An 18184-nucleotide genomic window follows, 5' to 3' on the forward strand; every position below is an offset into this window, starting at 1 on the left:
TTTACTAATGAAATGAAAACTGGCCCTGAATCAGTGGATCAACTGAGCTGTCTCCATTGATTGATTAGCTATGGAGGACTGAAACCTCCATAATCAAATATAAATAAATAATAAATATCTCAAATAAATTAATAAGTATATTAAATAATAAAGACAGAAATGGCAAATTAATGTTCATATTAGATTAAAAATAATTATATTCACAAATAGAAAAATAAATAAATATTTTTTTATTTATTTGACAAATTCTTTATTTTTATATCATTTATTATGTATTCTTTTCTGTCTACATTTATTTCTGTATTTCTTCATCCGTATGTAAATGAGTTGTTGATCAGAGAGTCCACAGAGGTGGTCTGGGGTCCGGGGGTCCGGATATCATCGTATAATCCATTCTGTGATCAGATAACCCAAAACGAAACTGCTCGTTTTGTCACTCAGAATCCAAATTTGAAAAAACGACAGAACCAATTCAAAGGAAACGGTCCAGTTTGTTTTTTTTGTCCATTTATTGTTTTGATTTTTATCGCAATAAATAAAGGAATACATTTGGGCTGTCACATAGCACCTTAACCTATAATAAGTGGTAAAAATGCACTGTCAGCGAGAGAAGATCAAAACGTGCTTTACTGTTTCAATAAGTGCCTTTAAAACTTTTAAGACAGGTTTGTCTTCTAATCATATCTTTTAGTAATTCTGAACTAGCAAAAACATTTTGTTGCATGGGGGAAGACAAAGAACCTTAACCTATAATAAGTGGTAAAAATGCACTTCCCTCGACTAGAGGAGTTGAAAAACAACACATGCCCCTCTTTGGTAAAGATGCAGCAATATGCCAACTGAAACCATGCCGAGTGTCTGAAGTTGAATTGTTATTTAGAAGCGTAATAAGTGAGAAATGATCAAAATTTGCTTTCTCAGGTGAATAGGACAGTTCTCTCCAGTAGATGTTTACTTATTTATACATTTATTTACTGTACAATGGAAATATTAAAATTAAATAAACAGAAACAAAACCTTGTTCAATTGATTATTTTTTCATCAATCTTTGTTATCTTGTCACATAAATCAGGCCCTTATTCTACTCTTTATTCCATCCAGCTTCATACTTCGTAAAGCCACCATATTTAGCAAACATTTTATGGTTGTGATGATCTTTCAAAACTGCACCGAACAATACGCTGCCTCTTCTGGCTAATACTTTGGACATCATTCCCTCTACCGTTGGAACGGGCTTCTGCGTTCTGGCAGAGCTTTCAACTGCTTTTTCATACATGTCCTCTGTCTATGTAGGAGAAGACAAAGGCTTCAAGCAGAGCTTTAATATGCTTTTGGGTTGTTTGACGCCACCTGTGGCTCTATTCCTGAAGACTGAAATTGAAAGTACATCTTTCAGCTAAGTTTGGATCACATGCAAGCTAAAATGTTGCTGAATGTTTAGGAAAGTCGCAGCTGTGCATTGGAGGTTTCACGTCAGATGAGCGTCAAGTTGGGAAAGAATTTCAACACAGAGAACTTTAGGAATGTAGTAGCCCTCCAGTCTGCCTTGGCTGCTTCATGCTGTTTTCTCTGAACGGAAGCTGAGCCGAATAGCCCAACGGCACTGTGGTCAAAATTTTCTCTGATGATCAATCCTAAGGTGCCTGCTGAGAGTGGGCCTGTGACCACAGGGGTCCCACCGACAGAGGTGTTGGTATCTAGAATTCATTTGGCGTATGTTCTCGACCCACAACGTGGGTTCCAGTTCACTCAGCTCGTTGTGTGGCTTTCACATGGGCCTTGCGGGCTGGGGAGCATTTCTCGTTACAATTTGGCAGCAGTCAAATGTTCATCCAAGTACAGGTTTTCAGAAATTCTACTGTCTAATTGTAGCAGCCAGTCATTCATTCAGCATGATCAAATTGACTAGAGTTAAAGTCAGTCACACAATCTTACCCCACTGTCTTAATCACCTCCGATGTCAGAGTCAGGGTCAGCCTTACAGTAAATAATTTGGCTACTGTAACATAAAGGTTACTCCCTGTCGTCAAACTCCACCATCAATCTCCGCCGAGTATCCTGTTCCTGTATTTCCAGCACTTTTGGTTAATGCTTTGGCTGTTTGCAACAACTCTGGGGCTATGAAAAGTTAGCCGGTCTACATGGCTGATTCGGAAATTATAATTATAATTATTTTATCACTATTGAAATCAGATATAAATAATAATGCAGTTTAACTCATTGTCTAATAACAGCCCACCAGTTCAATTTCTGGGACAGGTTGGTATTTCAGATTGAAAATTAACCATACAGGGGTAATCAAAGGCAAGCTGTGATGTATATTTCAATGTTCCAGCGCTGAAGGTGATATGCAATTCATATTTGCATTTTTTTTACTTTTTCATCCAGGTTGATGACTTAGAGGTCACGATGACTTGTGGTCATTCACACATATGGTGAATAAGTTCAATGTATAAGGCCACCTTAAAAGTACCTGAAATGATGTGGTTAATTTATTGACATGCCCCTATAGACTTTGTTGGGGAAACCGATAGGGAGTTAAACAAAGTTTATTCCAAAAGGAAACTGGACTTGAAAATTGAATCAAGTCCAGTTGCCTTCTGGATTAAACTTTTATACAATGACCTGGATGACTGACAACCATGACACACACTGTAAAGTGCAAGCAGGAATAATTATGTTGTTATGTTATGTTTTAGTAGTCATATACTTGACATGGTATTTGGAGGTGTTCATCAAATTGCTTTATTTCAAATCTTAGCTGATGAATTATGTTGATGTATCTATTGCAGGTATGTGATACTATCCTGGTGCATGCCAGCACCTTGTTAGCGCAACACTCTGTTTGCATGGAGAATTGTTTCAACTACACTGTGTGAGGTTGCCTGATGCAGCTCTTGAAAAAGAGTGGCAGCATGATCCATGTTGAACAAGGCAGAGCTCAGAACAGAATTGCACCATACTCATGAAAATAGTGAGTTCGGCAGCAGCAAAGCATTGCCTCTGCAGTTTTTTATGGACACTAACTATCAGAGCACTTTCTCAGAGTCTTCACAAAACAACAGAATCTAAGAGGTGCCTCTTTACTTTAAAAAGACTTTCCTAAAACACCATCACACTCGGATTGTATGAATGCTCTGGCTAAACATTCCTGACACCAATCAGAGGGTTATTGAGAGATTTTTGGCACTCAGAAGGAAAGTAGAGAGCAATTCAACTGCAAACACCTTTAGCCTGCAGTGTACAGTAAACTTCATTTGGCGTGTCTTGACGGCTTGATCAGGTGATATGTTTTTTTGTTTTTCGAAAAGAAAATATATTTTTTGTAAACGACCGGATCGGTTCCACCCTCCCCCCACTGTCCTCGACAGTCCTCCTCTTTGGATGAAGTAAAAAAGTAATAACTGAATGTCACAATGCATGATAAGATTGGTTTACTTACTACTTACTACTTACTAATTTACTGTAAGGACTATTACAGTATAATGTCGCGCATGGAGAGTGATGGACACTTTCCATGCAGAACATTGCACTGGTAGAGCTTTATCTACAAATCCACATAAACAGTGCTGCTACAGCTTACGCTCACAGGGTTTCATCACTTTGTCCACCCCATCAGTCCGTACTGAACTCAGTAGAAAGGCCTTTTCCTACTCTGCCCAATCAACCTGGAACACACTACAGAAGAATTTAAAGGTGTCCAGCTTAATTATAGGCAATTTTAAAATACTTTTATAAGACATGGAGAGAGCGTCTCTGGGAATGTACCATGTAACTTTTATTGACTCTTCTGCATTCATCACTTTACATTCCTGTTGCTTTGTATCTCTGTATTGATTTTGTAGATTATTGTTGAGTATTGATAATTGTCGGTCTGTAACTCTGTGTTGTTGGTGTTGTTACTGTTGTCCAAGCAGGTCTCTGACCACGTGTCTCAATGAGATTAGAGGCTAAATAAAATTTATAACAAATTATGCAGCACAGGGGTTTCCAAACTTCTCAGCCCGCGACCCCCAAAATCACGGAGCCAGAGACTGGCGATCCCCACTGTCCCTGGAGGTGGTTAAAGCATAACGTTGCGCACAGCCGCGCACACGCTCCAGTAGGCCTATCCAAACCCACAACACGAAGAACACAACAGCCTAACAACCATAATATTATTTTATAGTTATTTAAGAACAACCCACTCTCACCGAATGGCGTATAAATAGCACGATTTTACACTTTGAAAATACGTGCAATGTATACGCCAAAGTCAATTATTGCGTGGAGATGATACGCATAGCGCTCCAATAACCTATAGAGACTGGGTGTGTGTCATACGCACGCGGCTGTTTCGAGTGTGCCTACGTTTTCGGAAAGGCTCGGACCTTCCGAAATTTGACGACTGCACAAGTGACACAGAGGTACACGAGACGTAAGGAAAATGTGTTATATTTACACAGCCTGCCTAAAATCTTACGATTAATGATCGAAAATAACAACAATACTATTACTAGTCTTGACATTAGTAAATCAAAGATGTTTTCTTTTAGTTTAATGTCAGTAAAGTTAGGGTTGCCACCCGTCCCTTAAAATACGGAATTGGGGTTCCGGTGACGTCATCACAGCGAATGGCAGCCTAAACTAACGTCTCCCCGATAAAACTGTTATTTCGCCCCGTCAAAGTGTCAAATAACTCAATTTTCGTCTAAACTAAAAATAGTTAACGGGGCGAAGATGGGAAAAAAGGATGCACAAAAGAAAAACGCTGCTGCAGAGCCTGGAAACGATGAAAATGCGAAGGACAGCTCTCCTGCACAGGTAGATGGAGAGTTAGCTAACTCTGAACCTCATGCGGCTAGCTTGGCTAAAGTTTTGGAGGAGATACGGGACTTTCACAAAGACAATAAGCAGCAACTGAACGAAATAAAATCTGAGCTCACAAACGTCAGCCTTCAAATAACAGAGGCGGAGATGCGAATTGAAAATGTAGAAGACCGCGTTCAAAACGTCGAACTTGTGGTTAGCAAGATGCTAAGAGTGATGAATCAACAAGAGATTAAACTGCTCGACCAAGAAGGAAGATCTCGACGGGAGAATTTAAGGATATACAATGTTCCCGAGGGAGCGGAGGGGTCATCCATGGTGGAATTTATGGATAAGTTACTACGAGAGACTCTAGGAATCCCCCCCGCTACGGAACTTGGCATCGAAAGGGCTCACCGGGCGCTCGCACAGAGACCCGTCAAAGAAGACGAAAGTAAGCCACGATCGATCATAATTAAGTTTCTCCACTACACAACTAAAGAGGAGATTTTGCGCAAGGCCTGGGGGAAAAAGAAAGTGCTTTTGAATGGGAAACAGATATATTTCGATCAGGATTATCCTCCAGTAATTCTGCAAAAGCGCAAAGAATACTCTGAGGCGAAGCGAGTATTAAAGCAGAAAAACATTCGCTTCCAGACCCCGTTTCCTGCCAAACTGCGAGTGTTCTATGAAGACGGGACGAAGTTATATCAGTCAGCGGGGGAAGCAACTAAAGACATGAGGGACAGAGGTCTGTCCGTCACCGCCATCACACCGAGGGAGAGCCTGGCTGAACAGCTGTCCCGCACTGCATGGGAAACGGTGGGTGGATTGAAACAGCGAGGCACGGGAGAGGAGAGAGAGAAGGATATCAGGGAGAAACTGCGTGCCTTCAGGAGAGAAGCCTCATCCCCTGCAGGAGAGAACCCATAAGATCTGACTATCTCTGAAGCTGAACAGACTTTGATAGAGACAATGTCTTATACAACCTTCTAAAAATGCACAGGTAAAGGTAAACTGCACCTTTTTCTATTTTATTTTCTTCAATTATCCTATTTCCCAATTAAAATAAGAATATAAACGTGGGAGAAATACTAAATAATCTGTAAGTATATGGAAAGAGACCTTTTTTGTTTTGTCGGATGCTGCAGTGGGGGCCCTCAACACATCGGTAGAAGAGGCTTTCCCCCACAGCTAGACGTTTCCTCTAGCTTTGTTCAGGGTCACCTGCAAGAGACCCCAGCCTTGGAACTGCACCGTTTTTTGTTGTTGTTATGGCTATTGGTTCCTTTGTTCTGGTTTGTTCAGGGAGTAAATCTGTTAAATGCTATTTTGTTAATATCAGTGCTACACAAATATAACTATTACATATGGCTTGCGGCAAAGTGAAATTCATGTCATATAATGTCAATGGGCTATTAAATCCAATCAAACGCAGTAAAATTCTATCTAAACTAAAGAAAGAACAAGCCCATATTGTGTATCTACAAGAAACTCATCTAGACGATAATGAACACAGAAAACTTAAGAGAATGGGCTTCACTAATTTGTATTTTTCATCATACAAATCTGGACACAGAAGAGGAGTTGCCATTCTCATCTCTAGCAGGCTAAACTTTGAAAAGGTATCTGAAATAGGAGATAGAGAGGGTAGATTCATTGTAGTAAGAGGGAAGATAGATGGTAAATCCATTACTCTATTAAACCTTTATGCACCCCCAGGAAGTGATGTTAGCTTCTTCCAGAAAATTACAAATATTATGGTAACAGAAACAGAGGGCCCTTTGATCTGTGGGGGAGACCTAAATATACACCTTCAACCTGAGTTAGATTGTTCTAATAGAAAAACTCCTGAGAAAAAGTCTCTATATAAGAAGATAAATGTTATCTTTGACGATATTGGTCTAATAGATATATGGAGACACATTTTTCCTAACAGAAGAGATTATACACATTACTCTGCCCCACACTCCCTATACACAAGAATAGACTACTTTTTAATATTTGGGAGAGATAAGGACATAATAAAGGACTGCAGAATCGGGACAATAGACTTAAGTGACCACGCACCTATATATTTATCTGTTGACCTTGACCTACAACCAAAAAACACTACATGGAAATTAAATTCAAGTCTACTCAGTGATTCTCACTTTAGAGAACAAATTAAAAAAGAAATCAGCCTCTACCTAGAATTCAATGACAATGGCGAGATCTCGCCTCCCACCTTGTGGGACGCCTTTAAAGCTGTATTAAGAGGGAAGATTATATCATTGTCTTCTTATAAGAAAAAAATAAGAAACAAAAAAAGTGAAGAATTGCAGATCAAACTAAGTGAACTAGAAAAAAAGCACAAACTGAGCCCGGAGCAAAATATATTGGAGGAGATTAAAAGCATTAGGAATGAAATTAACGACTTAGCGGCACAGGAGATAAGAAAAAAACTGATGTTTTTGAAACAGAGACACTATGAAAGTGGATCTAAATCAATGAAAATATTAGCCTGGAAATTGAAAAAAAAACTGGCAGAAAACACTATTTATAAAATTAGGGATTCGAGAACAAAAGTGATAAAAAATAACTTCAATGAGATTCAGGAATCCTTTGAAGGGTTTTACAAAACATTATACTCTAAAGTTCCAGGGGGAAGTATAGGACAAATTGATGCTTTTTTAAATTCTTTGGAGTTACCTACACTGAATGAGGAACAAAATGGAATAATGACTGCAGAAATAACTGAAGAGGAATTAAAAATTGCCATCAGCAGGCTTAAACCTAATAAATCACCAGGATCAGACGGCTATACAGCCGAGTGGTACAAGGAATTTAAAAGTGAATTGATACCTATCTTACTACCAACAGTGAACTGGGCTTTAAAAAAGGCGCAAACGCCGCCCAGCTGGAAAGAGGCGATAATATCAGCTATACCAAAAGAAGGTAAGGACAAACTAGAATGTGGATCATATCGACCGATTTCTGTTCTTAATGTGGATTACAGATTATTTACCTCGATTATGGCCAAACGGCTAGAGAAATTTCTGCCAACATTGATACATAATGACCAGACAGATTTTATACAACAACGCCAAACACAGGATAATATAAGAAAGACCTTACATATTATAGACCACATACAAAAAAATAAGATTAAGGCCACAATAATTAGTATAGATGCTGAAAAAGCATTTGATTCAGTTAACTGGGATTTTCTTTATAGAGTTTTACATAGGTTCGGTTTTCACCAAACAATTATTAAAAGTATTCAGTCGCTGTATGATAATCCTACTGCTAGAGTTAAGGTCAATGGATATTTATCAAAAAGCTTCACTCTAGAAAGAGGCTCCAGACAAGGTTGTGCATGGTCACCTTTACTTTATGCACTATACCTAGAACCATTAGCTCAATACATTAGACAGGAGAAAGATATTAAAGGAATCTCTATCAAGGAGACAGAATATAAATTAGCCTGCTATGCAGATGATATTTTAGTGTATTTAGAGCAACCGACAATCTCTTTACCCAAACTGATGGAATCACTTAAACAATTTGGTCAATTATCGGGATACAAGGTTGACATAGGCAAAACGCAATTACTTTCATACAATTACATCCCACCAGAAGAAATAAAAAATAAATATCCACTAGTATGGCAAACAACGTCCATCAAGTATTTGGGCATAACCATACCAAAGGACCTCACTAAACTATCAGAATACAACTATCAGCCTATACATAAAAGAATTAAAGAGGATATAACAAGATGGAATCTGATTCCTTTCCTTAGCCTCCACTCGAGAATTGAATCTATCAAAATGTGTGTATTACCTAGATTATTATACCTATTTCAGACCCTGCCAATAGAGATCAATCAAAGCCAATTCAATGAATGGGAAAAAATGATATCCAGATATATATGGCAGAGCAAAAGACCAAGGGTTCGCCTCAAAACCTTGCAACTCAGCAAAGAAAAAGGAGGATGGGGTCTACCTTCTCTTAGAGATTACTATTTTGCAGCACAGACCAGGGCAATTGTATGCTGGTGTAACCCATCATATAATGCCCAATGGAAAATTATGGAAGAAAAAACAAGCCCTATTCCCATACAAGCAATTTTAGCTGACAACAACCTACAGAACTACATAAATATTATTGATAACCCGTGGCTTAAAAGTACTCTTAAAATATGGAAAATGATTATAAAAGAATATAAAATAAAAGGTGACATGGTAGCTCTGAAATGGTGTGCCTACGATTCAGACTTTGCTCCTAATAAATTAGACTCTAGATTTAAGGATTGGACACAAAAAGGAATAACAGCTCTGTTCAAGGTAATGAAAGGAAGAGCAATGCTCAGTTTTGAAACACTTAAAGAGAAACACCTCCTGGAAAAACAAGATTTTTATCGATATTTGCAGGTGCGTCATTATGTCATTATGGAAATGAAAAATGTGACAGAAGCAAATATAAGTTTTATAGAAGTGTTTAGAAAAGCATACAATTCAGATAACAAGGGTAAAATTATCTCACATATATATAAGAGTTTGTTAGATCTTAAAACACACTCTACTACATACATTAAAAAAAATGGGAGAAGGAAGGGGGGATTAAAATATCTGAGGAAGAATGGACAAAAATGTGGGAATACAACTGGAAGTGTACCAGTTCGCAAATATGGAGGGAATATAGTTGGAAAAGCCTGATAAGATATTTTATAACACCTTCACAGAAATCCCACTATGATGGAAATATCCCCACATGTTGGAGGAACTGTGGTAATCAAAAAGCAAACCACTACCATGTTCTGTGGGATTGCCCTATTATTAAAGAATATTGGAGAGGGATACACAATGCCTTGCAAGATATTTTTGAACATGTTATGCCTCTGGAGATAAAGATGTTATATTTTGGGATTATACCTCAGAATTGGTCAAAAGGAGACAAATATTTAATGAACATTTTGCTGGTTGCAGCTAAAAAGACATTAACTAAGAAATGGTTGTCACAGGAGAGCCCAACTCTAAACGGATGGATGGACATTACAATGAACATTTACAGTATGGAAAGGACTATGGCTTTTATTAATCAAAAGTTAGAGCAATTCACTGCACACTGGAAAAGATGGGTTAATTTTGTAACTTCCCATAAGCCTGATTTTATTTTCACTGCTTATTAGTTATATTGTAAAGAAATGATTACTCCCTAACTGTACATACTTTTCTATTAGTTTTGTATGTTATGTCATTTTGTCGGTATGTGTACCTCTGGAACAATGGTTTTGAGACTCATGATGAGAATATAGGGAGGATGAGTACACTCAATGTCAAATATATACAATGGAGATGTTTGATGCAAAATGTCAATAAAATATAAATTTAAAAAAAAAAAAAAAAAATACGGAATTGTCCCGTATTTGACAATTAAATGGCGTGTCCCGTTTTGAATAAATACGGGACGGGGTTTGTCCCGTATTTCTGAGTTGTTGTGAACGCAGCATCATCCCACCCGCATTCTGTGAAAAATGTGCGCTGGGGATAGGGAAAGACCGTCAGGGTCAGAGCCAATAAGAGGCAGAGGAGGGCGGGTCTCTTAGTGGAGAGCCAGTGGGAAACAATTTTGTGCCCGCTAAACCTATGCAAATGACATAAAGACTCTGCAACGTACTCAAACGCACCCCAAAGTGCGCTGCAGAGCAAACAGCGTCTGTGTGCTCTGGAACCGTTTGCGCGTACTTCAATGAGTCATGTTATGCAAACATTCGGGGCAAATTTGTCCCTTTTTCTATGCCTAGTTCACAAACGCCAGCATGAACAGCAGGTGGTGAGGGCTGCGGTGAAGTATTATAAGGGCTGGCAGGCTCAGAGTTTCCAGTGATCATGATAACAACTCAACCTTTTGTGTGAACAGAAAAATGTATTTGTCTTTAAAACAATCTGCTAATAATGTTTTGTCATTATTATTATAATCGGGAGACCAATCAGTTCGTGGCTGTGCGAGGCTCAACCGCGGTAGACAGACACACTTTGTCCACATGTCCGGAGCCTTTACGCAGGAAGGGGATTGTTATGTGTGACGAGCGGCAAACACACCCTCACTCAAGGGTGAGGTTGGGTGCAATTTATTAATTTTGTTTAACTACGGGGTGACAACGCCACCCTGGGAATTTCGCCCAGGGAGATATTTAAATCACAGTGCAGTTAATAAGGCACTCAGGTTCGTTTTACAAATGGAGCATGAGACGTGGTTCAGGTACAAAAAATGCAAATATTCTTTATTTTCAAAAAGGAGTAAAATTGACTTATTTTAAAATAACACCATCCACACAAGGATGTGAAGGAAGGGACCCTAGCAGGGCTGGAGCTTACCAGTGGGAGGAAATGGGACCATGAAGGGGAGGAATCCCAGGAGAGGAGCACCCGAGGATTTGTGACACTCGCACACACACACACGCACACACAATGGTGAAAAAGCAAAACCACGGGTTACACAGCACACAGGAGGGGGATACCACCACCAGGACACCAGGACCACCACCGTCAGCTTCCAGTCCTGAAAGGAGAAGGGAAATTAGTGGGGCTGGACACCGTAAATCAAAACACCACTTCACAAAGAACAATTTACCCAAATTAAGCTACCAAGAACAACAACAAAGAAAGAGAATTTACCAAAATTAAGCAGTTGAAAATAACAATAACTCAAAGAAACAATTTACCAAAAGCAAATGTACGCAAAATTCAAATGTATGGCACAACTAAAGAACCTCAGCTGTAGAAATTTACAAAGCTGGTACCACACAAGCAAGCAAAATTAAACAAACACATACAAGACATTTAAATCAGTGATTGAACCAAATTCAGAAATGACCAAAATTAAGTAAGCCAACCCGCCACTATCACTTATTAAAATGAATACAGGCCCGATACAGTCAAGACACACCTATGCCAGGAGCAAAGCAACGCAAGGCGAAGCAAGGCAGCTGTGAAGCGTGCTACAATAAAGCCAGCAAAGTTAAACAAAACCGCGCCAGGCAAAGTGAAGCAAAACAGCGCCCGGCAAAGTGAAGCAAAACAGCGCCCGGCAAAGCAGCAGTGTTTCTCTGGCGCGTCACACGACCCAGTCAATCTCTGTTATAAAGATATAAAGTAAACCAATATTAATATAAAACACTATTAATGTTAGTGATGAGCTGTACATACCGATCAGTGCACAAGATCACACACATGGGAGAGAGGAGGAGAGGCGAGCTTCATGCTCGCCTGGCTGCAGTGGCAAACCACGGCGGGCACAGAGCGTCAGGACACTGGAGTCAAGCCAGCCTCCACTTTGAATAACACAGTCAAGCCAGCTGCTACGTTTTTTTGGAGTGCGCATATATGCTCTGCAGTATGGTAACAGCGTGAAAGAACTGATTTCAAAATAAAAGCGACTTTTCATTCTCAAATTGAAATGGAATTTCAAAATAAGAGCCCTCTACAATGGCTTACATAAAATAATTTTCCTCTGATTTCAGATTAGGATTAAAACGAAACTACCTGTTATCACACACTAATTTCACTTCAGGTTGATAGTACAACCCCCCAGGGTGTCACCGAGAAAATATCAGGTCATTCTGATGTGGAATTTCAAAATTAAAGCCCTCTAAAATGGCTTACATGAGATAACTCGCTCCTGATTTTAGATTAGGATTAAAAGGAAACTGCCTGTTATCACACACTAATTTCACTTCAGGGCGATAGTATAACCCCCCAGGGTGTCACTCAGAAACTATCAGGTCATTCTGAGGTTGAATTTCAAAATTAAAGCCCTCTAAAATGGGGAATTTCAAAATTAAAGACCTCTAAAATAGCAAAAATGAGCACTTTCCCCCATGATTCCAGATGAGGATTAAAAGGAAACCTTCTGTTATCACACACTAATTTCACTTCAGGGTGATAGTATAACCCCCCAGGGTGTAGCTCAGAAACTATCAGGTCATTCTGATGTGGAATTTCAAAATTAAAGCTCTAAAATCGTTTACATGAACTTATTTCCCCCATGATTTCTGATGAGGATTAAAAGGAAACCTTGTGTTATCACACACTAATTTCACTTCAGGGTGATAGTATAACCCCCCAGGGTGTCACTCAGAAAATATCAGGTCATTCTGATGTGGAATTTCAAAATTAAAGCTCTCTAAAATGGCTTACATGAACTAATTTCCCCCATGAGTTCAGATGAGGATTAAAAGGAAACCTTCTGTTATCACACACTAATGTCACTTCAGGGTGATAGTACAACACCCCAGGGTGTCACTCAGAAACTATCAGGTCATTCTGAGGTTGAATTTCAAAATTAAAGCCCTCTAAAATGGGGAATTTCAAAATTAAAGCCCTCTAAAATGGCTTACATGAACTAATTTCCCCCAAGATTTCAGATTAGGATTAAAAGGAAACCTTCTGTTATCACACACTAATTTCATTCAGGGTGATAGTATAACCCCCCAGGGTGTAGCTCAGAAACTATCAGGTCATTCTGATGTGGAATTTCAAAATTAAAGCTCTCTCAAATGGTTTACATTAACTAATTTCCCCCATGATTTCAGATGAGGATTAAAAGGAAATTACCTGTTATCACACACTAATGTCACTTCAGGGCGATAGTACAACACCCCAGGGTGTAGCATAGAAAATATCAGGTCATTCTGATGTGGAATTTCAAAATTAAAGCCCTCTAAAATGGCTTACATGAACTAATTTCCCCCATGATTTCAGATTAGGATTAAAAGGAAATTCCCTGTTCTCTATCGTATCGAGACTATCTCTCCACCCAGTTACATATTTCATATGTATGGGGAACTGACTCAATCACAGTATAAAATCACCTGTGCGCCACACCATCACTGATCATTTTGTGTGTCAGGAGACAGTCTTGCCACTTACCGGGTGTAAGAGAGAGTGTGAAGTTAAGCCTGTCGGGGCGGCTGTTTTCTCCATAGATTGGGCTGTGTTGAGGGCTTTGTTGAAACCAGAGCTGTGGAAACAGAAGTCAGCTGTTTGCCGTGCATCGGCATCAGTTTGCCTGCCAGCCACTTTTAATCCACTGTAAACGTTACCTGGAGTATCACTCTGACGAAGGGTTAATGCGCCACAGGTACGGAGGCTAGCCGAACCCGGAGCGGGGGAGGCAGCTGCCTAACGTTTGCCGTGTTGTCGGCATTCCGTCTGTTTTTCCCTTCCACAAGAACGTTGCCTGGCGTATCACTCTGGCGAGGGGTTAACGCGCCATAGGTATGAAGCAAAAAACACACCATAATCAAGTGTTTGGGAGGTAATCCCGCGGGAAGCTAACACATCCCGCGGGATTTTCAAGATGGCAAGTCTCGGGGATAACTGTGTAGGCTGTGGCATACAGATGCCCATAGAGGATGGGCATGATAGGTGTGTGATGTGTCTTGGGGAGAACCATGCCTCTTTAGCCAGAGAAAATCCCTCCTCCTGTATGAACTGCTCTATTTTGCCAGCACGGTCTTTGGAGGCCCGTTATTGGGTATTTGGGAAGCGTAAGCAGGCCACTCCACCTACTGGGCCACAGCAAGCCAAGCGTCCCATGGGGGTGGAGTTTAGGTGTGGTTCTTCAAAACCCCTTTCTGTTCCCCCATTCAGGTCCTTTTTGGGTGACACTAGGATTGAGGTTGGGGGTTTGGCTGAGGAGCAGGAGGATATTGAAGAGGTGGATGTGGTAGGATCTCACTCTTCAGATAGTGATTTTCCTCTAGGGCAAGAGGAAGCGGTCCATGAGCCAGAGGAAGGGGAACGGGCCAGTGTGCTCTCCCAATTCAGAGACCTGATTGGAAGATCAGCCCAAGCATTGGGCGGTTTGATGATGGATGGGAGACACAGCCTGCCCCATTTCTGGTGCCTCTCCTCTCTGATGTGAAGGGGGTGATGCGAGCGGGGTTTGCAAGACCCACAGACTCGCTCAAATTTTCCCAGTCCTGTAGGCGGTTGTCAGCTATGCAGGATAGGGAGAAGGTTGGTTGTGCTGGCCTGCCTCTAATGGACCAGGCCATTGCAGCTCTCATGTTCCCTTCTAGTTCTGTGTTAGGGAAAACTAGTTGCCAACTAAGGGATGCAAGATGCTGGACGCTTTGCTGGCTAAGGTGCATAGGACTATGCCAGTCCAGGCACAGCTGGCTAATACTGGGTCCATATTAGCACTGTATCACCGGCAGCTGGCACGTGATCTGTATGTCGGACACAGGGCAGACTTTGTCTCTGAGCTGCATCTTGTTTCATCTGTCATGACACAGTTGATGAAGGAGCAGGCGGCAGCTGCAGGGAAGGGTATCGCGTCTCTCTGGGTGACAAGGCGCCAGTTATGGTTGTCCTAGTCTGGATTACAACCAGAAGACCAGAGCAGCCTGTTAAGACTGCCAGTTGATCCCTCAGCCATGTTTGGTCCTGGGGCTAATACCATGTTACAGCAGGCCCAGGAAGCACGTCGCTGTGCCAGGCAGAGGTTTCCACCCTGTTGGAGAAGGGAGCCATCAGGGAGGTGCCACAAGGCAGCAGGCAGGCTGGGTTCTATTCCAGGTATTTTCTCATCCCCAAGAAGGATGGGAATCTCTGCCCCATTTTAGAGCTCAGGGGACTCAACAAATATCTCCGTCGTCTACGGTGCAAGATGCTGACAGTTCCGAGGGTGAGACAGTCAATCAGCAGAAGGGATTGGTTTGTCACTATAGATCTGAAGGATGCCTACTTCCAGATTCCCATCTGGGAAGGGCACTGGCGGTTCCTTAGGTTTGTCTTCAGGATCTTGAACTATCTGGACGACTGGCTCCTGTGTGCACGTTCAGAGGACCAGTGTCGAGCTCATCTGTCCCTACTGCTGGAACACCTGCAGCACCTACGCCTGCGTCTCAATCGAGAAAAGAGCAGGCTGGAACCTTCACAAGAGTCACCTGCAGTCCAATGTGCTCATCACCAGACGGTTACAGTTAGCCCTCCGCTGGTGGGAGAACAAAGACAATATAGGCAGGGGGAGTGTACTGGGCCCAATAACGCATCGCCATCTGGTGGCAACGGATTCTTCTTTGACAGGTTGGGGAGCAGTGCTCAAAGGGAACGGCATCAGCGGTTGCTGGCGTGGCCCGTACACAGCCCAGCACATCAGCATTCTGGAGCTGAAGGCAGTTCATCTGGACCTCTGTCATTTCCTCCCCTACCTTCAAGGCCAGCACGTTCTGGTAAGAACAGACAGTGTGACCGCAGCAGCCTACATCAACAGGCAGGGTGGCTTGGGTTCCCTTCGCCTTTGCAAAGTGGCACACCAGTTGTGGCTGTGGGCGTACCCCAGGTTTCAATCCCTAAGGGCGGTACATGTGCCAGGGCGGGACAATCTAGCAGCGGATCAGTTGTCCAGGAGAGGTCCAGACCCAGGAGGGTGGAGACTACATCCTCAGGTGGTCGCAGGTCTGTGGCGTCGTTACGGATGAGCAACAGTCCAGACCTGTTCGCTTCACGGGTATCTGCCCACAGTCCCCTATTCTTCTCTCTAGGGAGAGACAATCCTCCTCTCGGGGCAGACGCCATGGCCCACCCATGGCCACGCAGTCTCCTCTATGCTTTTCCGCCCTTCAGCCTTCTTCCATCCCTCTTGCAGAGAGTGTGAATGGAAGAAGTGAGACTTATCCTGGTGGCCCCATATTGGCCTCACATGACATGGTTTTCCGATATCCCACTACTGTTGGAGGCGACTCTGTGGGAACTCTCAGTGCATCCAGACTTACTGTCACAGGCACAGGGAACTCTGGTTCATCCCTTTCCCCAGGGACTCAGTCTCTGGGCCTGGCCCCTGAGAGGACTGAGCTCTTAGCTATGGGACTGTCACAGTCAGTGGTACAAACTCTGCAGGGAGCTCGCGCGCCATCAACCAGACACTCTATGCACACAGATGGAGGGCGTTTGTGGCATGGTGCAGGGAGCATCAAACAGACCCTCTTACATGCTCAGCTCCTGAGATTCTGCAGTTTCTGCAAGAACTCTTGGATGCAGGAAAGTCACCCTCCGCCCTTGGGGGAATGGTGGCATTCCATTAAGGGGTGCGAGCGCACTCAACCCGGGGCATGGCGGCATCCTGGGCACTGTGGCTCGGCGCATCTCTAAGTGAGATCTGTGGAGCTGCCACTTGGTCTGTCCCATCTACGTTTGCCTGGTTTTACAATATCAATGTGGCTGCAAGCACATCCTTCGGGGAGGGGGTGCTTGGCATAACCCAGTGATAGAAGTGTTATTTTTACTCTGTCAGTCAGCCTGGCGTGGGCTGATCTGAGTGGCCTCTCCACCCATATAGTTGGGCCTTGGCGTCTTGCGGGGCTCACAAGTCATGGTAGCGTTTGGCACCAGGGCTGGAGGCAACAGTACCTGTATCTGGCGGTACTTGTTAGTCTGAGGGTGTGTAAATAGTGTACATTTGTAAATAGTTAATTCACATTCACATTTTTTTAGAGCACTCCTGGTGGCGGTGACGTCTCATTCGAGGGACACTGTGCTCTATCCCCTCACGGTGTGTCTTACAGAGTCCCCATACATATGAAATATGTGACTGGGTGGAGAGATAGTCTCGATACAATAGAGAACGAACGGTTACATGTGTGTAACCTTGGTTCTCTGAGTGAAGAGACTATCTCTCCAGCTCGAGGCCGCTCGGGGGTTTGTTACATCAAAATTTAGACCAGTGATGGTGTGGCGCACAGGTGCTTTTATACCGTAATTGGCCACCTCACAGGTGGTTTGTCTTAAAGAAATTATCCACGTCACCTGACCCCCGTGGGTCAGTTCCCCATATATATGAAATATGTGACTGGGTGGAGAGATAGTCTCAATACGATAGAGAACAAGGAATTTACTTTTAATCCTAATTTGAAATCAGGGGAAAAGTGCTCATTTTTGCTATTTTAGAGAGCTTTAATTTTGAAATTACCAATTTTTAGAGGGCTTTAATTTTGAAATTCCACATCAGAATGACCTGATATTTTCTGAGTGACACCCTGGGGGGTTATACTATCACCCTGAAGTGAAATTAGTGTGTGATAACAGAAGGTTTCCTTTTAATCCTTATCTGAAATCATGAGGGAAGTTAGTTCATGTAAGCCATTTTAGAGGGCTTTAATTTTGAAATTCCACATCAGAATGACCTGATATTTTCTGAGTGACACCCTGGGGGGTTATACTATCACCCTGAAGTGAAATTAGTGTGTGATAACAGAAGGTTTCCTTTTAATCCTAATCTGAAATCAGGGGAAAAGTGCTCATTTTTGTTATTTTAGAGGGCTCTTATTTTGAAATTCCACATCAGAATGACCTGATATTTTCTGAGTGACACCCCGGAGTGTTGTACTATCACCCTGAAGTGTAAT

General features: G+C 42.0%; 1 pseudogene; it reads left to right on the plus strand.

The window, feature by feature from the left end:
* The first annotated feature begins 14899 nt into the window (after positions 1-14899).
* On the plus strand, positions 14900-16641 carry LOC138609438 (uncharacterized; annotated as a pseudogene).
* The last annotated feature ends 1543 nt before the right edge of the window (positions 16642-18184 follow it).

Source organism: Semicossyphus pulcher, unplaced genomic scaffold, assembly GCF_022749685.1.
Source record: "Semicossyphus pulcher isolate SPU_LCO1_2020_fin unplaced genomic scaffold, fSemPul1.0.p SCAF_5, whole genome shotgun sequence".
Lineage (NCBI taxonomy): Eukaryota > Metazoa > Chordata > Actinopteri > Labriformes > Labridae > Semicossyphus > Semicossyphus pulcher.